This window comes from Xiphophorus couchianus, chromosome 4 (assembly GCF_001444195.1).
Source record: "Xiphophorus couchianus chromosome 4, X_couchianus-1.0, whole genome shotgun sequence".
Taxonomy (NCBI): domain Eukaryota; kingdom Metazoa; phylum Chordata; class Actinopteri; order Cyprinodontiformes; family Poeciliidae; genus Xiphophorus; species Xiphophorus couchianus.
Genome location: NC_040231.1, coordinates 5,467,685 through 5,473,778, shown reverse-complemented (window position 1 = coordinate 5,473,778; position 6,094 = coordinate 5,467,685). Strand labels below are relative to the sequence as shown.

General features: G+C 38.1%; 1 long non-coding RNA gene across 1 annotated transcript; it reads left to right on the top strand.

Moving 5' to 3' along the window:
* The first annotated feature begins 545 nt into the window (after positions 1-545).
* On the top strand, positions 546-5,714 carry LOC114142439 (uncharacterized). Its single transcript, XR_003595011.1, has 2 exons — positions 546-958; positions 3,456-5,714. It is a non-coding gene; the product is annotated as an uncharacterized LOC114142439 (long non-coding RNA).
* The last annotated feature ends 380 nt before the right edge of the window (positions 5,715-6,094 follow it).

Sequence of the window (6,094 nt, the reverse complement as noted above, 5' to 3'; positions counted from 1 at the left end):
CATTTTGCTCCTAATGCTCTATGTGAAATAAAACAGACGTTTTAGAGTCACCGAACCGCGGCCAGTTCGGTCTATTGAACGAGGTGTAGGCTAGTCTTTTGGTTCATCCTCTACTCGTTTACATTTTTACTGGCTAATTGGGCCCTTGATGGTGTTTATTCACATTAAAGGAAAAAGCAGGCTTTGCTTCCACCTTCAAAGTGGGAGATTCTCTACCTGACGTCAATGCCTGTGTGACTGACGCAGCCCGCAGCAGAAGGAAGTCTGTTTTAGTTATCCATTTGTTTAGGCGTTAAAAATAAAAAAAGGACACCCAATTCTCCACCACCAAGCTCTACAATTATAGCTTCGTTTGACTATTTTCGCCATATAGCCTATATATATATATATATTTTTTTTTTTTTTCCTTTTTTGTCCCTTTCCACAAGATGGGTGCGTCTCTGCGCGCATGGATGCACGCGCGCGCTGGGAGATGAGGGTGCCACCGTGCTTTCAGCGACAAATCATGATTTATTTTTTCATTTTTTAAATTTTTTAAGTATCAAATTTTGCACATTATTAACTCCTGTTTGCAAACCCGGTCCGAGTGGTTTCCTTGTGGAAATCACGATCACTTTATATTGGAAAATATGCGGGTGGGCTTGCGCGTGCGTGCGTGCGTGCAGCCCACCGTGCAAACAAGGCTCGCGCTCGCTCTCAAACGCCGCACGCTCGAAATTCCTCCAAGGAACCTCTGCGAGCTTTTCTTTTTTCATCACGCGCGAGCTAAAAATAGAAACGGGGTTGGATCGTGATCCAGAAATAGATAGGGGGCATCACTCCTATAAAAGGCATACCATTCAAGAGTACAGTGAGAGAAGAGAAAAGCCGGAGCAGATTTAATGGACAAATATGGTTTTTAGTCCATTTTTTAAAAGCTTATTTCCGTGCTTTTATCAGAATCTCTGCAGCTACAACGGTGAGTTGTTCTAACCTTTCTCTGAATGCACTTGTTTCCTTTTTATCCCAGTATTCTGCATCAGTATTATTCCTTGTTGTTCTTTTTACGTACAATTTTGGGCACTGCAACTCTTTGATTAGAATGGGACGCCTGCTTGAAACAAATAGCATTTAAGGAGAGCTTTTTTTTCGTAACAATTGCTGCTATGTCTGCAGCTTGCTGGAAGGAACAGCAACCGGTGTTTGCTTACAGCTACACGGGGATCACCCTCAGACACTGTTATTAAAATAGCTAAATTAGTCTTCTCACTGTTTATGAGAGATGAATTGTCAGCATGAGTCTTGCTGTTGTCACCTAGTGATCCTCATTCTGAGATTTGTTGAATGGTTCTCAGCCAAGAAGTGTGAAGGGAGCTGTCCTTCTGGTAGCGGTGCTGAAGCGGTTCAGGTAGCGGTTGCTGGTTTACCCCCAGTGCAACTACGAATACCGCCATGGGCAGCTCTGATTAGTTTGATGCACCAGAGGTTTATGCTTTTTGATGGGTTTTGATCTTCACGCATTACCGCTGTGTGAATAAACATGATTTTTATTTTTATGCTTAAACTGAAGCGAGAGGAGTTCGACGCCTCACACCAAATGCTACGTTTAGAATTTGAATTCGTTTGCAGAATTGTTTTTTTTTCTTTCTTTCTTTCTTTTTTTCCATCTCTCCTCCCTTTTGTGCACGATGAGCCTCGAGTCGTGACTGCTAAAAGTGAGTAAGGCGCGTGCTGCGTCAGTGGCGTCTGGCTCCGGTGCGCTCGAGACAGATGGGGAGAATCGTGACAGGCTGGGGAGACGCGTCCTCGACTGAAAGACTGGGCGGCCCAATGAAAACGAGGCGAGGGTGGGGCCCCTACATCAGCAGCTGGTGATTTGGAGCCAAAATTAACCCTTTGCAAATAATGAAATAAAACTTTATGTTTATTTAAGATGAATGCGCTCTGAGTAGCACGTCCGGTTGATGAAAAGCACGGATGAAAAGTCGTGCGTTTTTAGCTGCAGCCTGATTGTTTTAAACCGCTCTGATGTCCATGAGAGCAGAGGTAGTCAAGAATCTGTCAGGTGCTTTGGCCTCCTGCTTTTAGGTGCTCTTTTTCTTTGCATCCCTATTGGTGGATGACTGGGTACCCTGTCCAATCAGACCACAAGCATTCCTCTGCTGCGTGTTAAAGTCTATAGCGGCGATAAGATACCGCCTCTCTTCATCGCCGCTCTTTTTAATAACAAGGCTGCGTGTTGCTGCAAAGCCAAGAGCAGTTAGACGAGTGTTCAGATTAGATACAATTCAGTCAGTGAACAAGTCAAACGATAGTGCAAAAAGCTGAAGACACTTTGAGGATGAAGACCCCCGGGGAGTCGTGGACTGGAGATTCACTGTGATTTATAGCAGCTGTCCGTCACGAATCTTTTTGCGGTCTGGGCTTGCTGTGCATACATGAATCCGGGAAGCCCTTACCCCAAAAAGCATTCGTGGAGGACGTTAACGTCGCTCGTGTTGTTTTGGATGGAGGAGACACACTGCTGCTGTCAAAACGGGCTCTCTGGTGTGTTGTAACAACGAGAGCTGGACCCTCAAAGTGCTTCCGCACACACAGGCAGTGTTTGAATGTAATAGCTTTGAATGTAATGCTTTGTTAGATACTTAAATACAACTATTATGTCTCTGCATCTACTGAAGGAGGAAAAGGCAAACACGAAGATGCACGCATCTTTCATACACAGTTCACTCAAAAGTATGAATTGTGCAGTTTGCACAATTACGCAAAATGTTGCTTAGCTGTGCAAAGGGGTAAAAAAGAATAAAGACATTTAAGAAAAAAATATCTGAATTTCAGAAGAGTTGTGAAATAGAAAATAATTTATTTTTTGGACACTTATTTTTATTTTTTATATTATCTATCTATCTATCTATCTATCTATCTATCTATCTATCTATCTATCTATCTATCTATCTATCTATCTATCTATCTATCTATCTATCTATCTATCTATCTATCTATCTATCTATCTATCTAATCTCAGCATGTTTAAATTTTGTTCTATTGCAATATGTGAATTGTAAACAGGTGCATGTGAAAGACTGCGTAATGTAATAAGTGGAAGAAAATAAAAACATTTATCATTATGCCCAGAATTTGCCATGTAATAAGTTATCCAATATCTGGTATATATTTTGATTTTTGAATTTTGAGACATCTATACAAATACCAAATTGCTTTCTTTTTCAACTCACCTTTCATGTGCAATTTATCACATGTATGATTACGTACACTTAATCTGAAAATAGAAGTTATTTGTACGTTTATTTTTTATTGAATCTATCCACGTTCATCATATATCCTCCATCACACCAGTGTGCGCATGTTTTCAAATCATTTTTCTATTTGACGCAGCAAAAGAAATTTCATTTTTACTGTTTCTGCTCCCTCACGTTGTGTTTACTTTCTAATTTTTTTACCGCTTTAACTCCTAGGCTCCCCACTTCACACGCAAATACAGCACACAACACCTGGAGACAGCAACAGTGACCAAACAACATCTAGGTCAGCAAGTGGACTCTACACTGAGTGGGAAATCCTGTAAAAAATGTAAACAAAAATTTGCATCATATTCTGTTTTTACTTTTGTGAAATGTTCAAGAATGTCTGCCTTTTCATTTTTAAACTGAACCTCAACTGAGTCTATTAAGACATCAAGAGTTTGTTTTCCTATCTAGCTATTAATGATGTAAATACTAAAAATTCCACTAGAAAGCAAATTAATTTGTCTCATCTTATTTTTGCAACGTGTGATTAAGTGTTCTATTTATGCGCTGTATTAGTGGTTGGTTTCTGAATATTCAGGCAAATGATTTAACCTTTTGTGTTCTTTTTATTTTTTACCTTTCACACATTACCGCATCTTTTATTAAACTCTCCATACATAACATTTTTTATAAGTAACCTGTACAAACCTTAAATGTGGTTTAAGGTTTAGCACTGAACAATTTATACAACATCTGAATGTTGTATAAATCTGAATGTTTTCTTTATTTCTCTAACAAATTGAGCACATGATTTTTTCATAATATGTCGCTGACGTAAGTGACTGAACAGTTCATTAATCTTAAAGCTGCTTTAAATAGCTATGAGGCTGATATTTTACCCATGTCGAGGAGCATGGGCAGTAAACTCCCCTCACTTGTTTCTAGAAATGGTCAAATTTATCCAATTCCTCACAAACTAAGGAGCGTCATGTTTTGTGATTCATCTCTTTCTTTACAATTTTTCATCTCATACACGTCAGTGTCTGCACATCGATCACAATCCCTTGAAAAAGCAGGGGAATTAAAGTATGTTCTTATCATGTGACAATTAAATGGATTTAAAACTTGTGTCTCTTGAAATAAACAATGTTTAGAAGCTGAAAATGGTTTTTCATTCTTATTGTTTTTTTTGCAGGGTTAAAATGTATTTTCATTATGCTCCTTTTTTCATGAGAAAATCCATCAGAACGTGTTTTAACTCTTCATAAATAAAAACAAGAACTATGAATCAACATTAACTGTGATGACTGTGATAATCTTTGACACTATCCAGTCTTTTTGCTTCTCTTTTATTATTTAATTCTTTATTTCTGTACACAGTATGAGCTTGGATTTTAATTAGAAGCAGTTTGACGGTGCTAGGAGTGTACAAGTATCTGGATGGGAGACATTCTGATCATCATAGTTATTTACAAGCATCAGTCTAAATTGATTGAAACCATGCATGCATGTGTCCAATTGGTCTCTCTAAACTGCCCTCAGGAGTGAATGTGCGTCGTGCATGTCTATGACAGACTGACAATCTGACCAGGGTGTGACCTACCTCTCGCCCATTAACCACTAGAGATAGGCCACCCTTACCCCAGCGACCCTGCAAGAATAAGCAGGGGTATACAATGGATGGATGGGTAAATGGGTAGATGGCTGGATGAATGTGTTCTAGGTGGAAAGACATTCTGCTGCACAGTTAATGGGATTGCTGTGTTAAGCTCTCGCAAAGATGTGACATGGTACTAATGTCACCAAAGACCAGCATGTATCAAACACTGAATTGAAAAAACAAAATATATCTCACTATTTTGGGCTCAGTAGAAAGCAGTTGTAGTATGAATCTTATTTTTTTTTCTCCAATAAGGTTGGTGACATAAAACTGATACATCAGTAGTTATGTGAATGCCCATCTTTGTTTTAAAATCTACATGTATGGTAAATGTATTTACCCCTGTGTTTTCAATCAAAAAGTGAAAACACCCTTATTTGTGTTTTCATATCTCGCTCTGCTTTTTTTTTTTTTTTTTTACTTATTCTTTTTGCTGTTATTATTATGGTTATTATTTAAGTGTGTGCAGTTGTGTATAGATTGCATTATTATTCAAATAAAAAATATATATTTTTAAACTTTTGTATTATTGGTGAGCTCACTTTCTCAACTCTACTGATGCATAAATGCAAAAGTAATATAGATTAAACACTGCTAACATGTAATCACTGTTGATGTGAATTCTGATTAATAATAAAAAAAAACCAGAAGGAGATCCAGATCAACACAAACATTTTACACAAATTTAGGAGATATAATATCCACATTTGCTTTTGTGGTTACTACTGTGAAGATGTAAATGAAAGTTAGTGGATATTATGTTTATTTTATTGATTTTGTTCTAAGTTGAGTTGAATTTATGCAATGAAGAGTATATAAAAACATGAGTTTATTATTGTCATTGTACGCCTGCAAAGCAACTAAACAATAAGGTAGAGTTTAATAAGCATAAAATAAAAGGAAAACCCAGGAAAATAAAAATGTGTGACCATGGGTCTGCAGCATTGTTTTACTGTACAGCCATTTTAAGTACAAATATATTAACAAGCTTGGCACTTTTTTCATGAACCAATCAATGCAACAAGTTGAAATCAACACTCTTCATTCACCTGCAACACACTCACTCACTGAGGCATGAGCAGCAGACTCACAGGACTTGCCTGGGGGCTTTCACAGTAAGGATCAGCTGCCAGTCCATCTGCAACCAAGACAATGCTCTGATTTAAATTTCATTCAGGTTCCTTTGAAAGTCCAGAGCCGTCAGTTT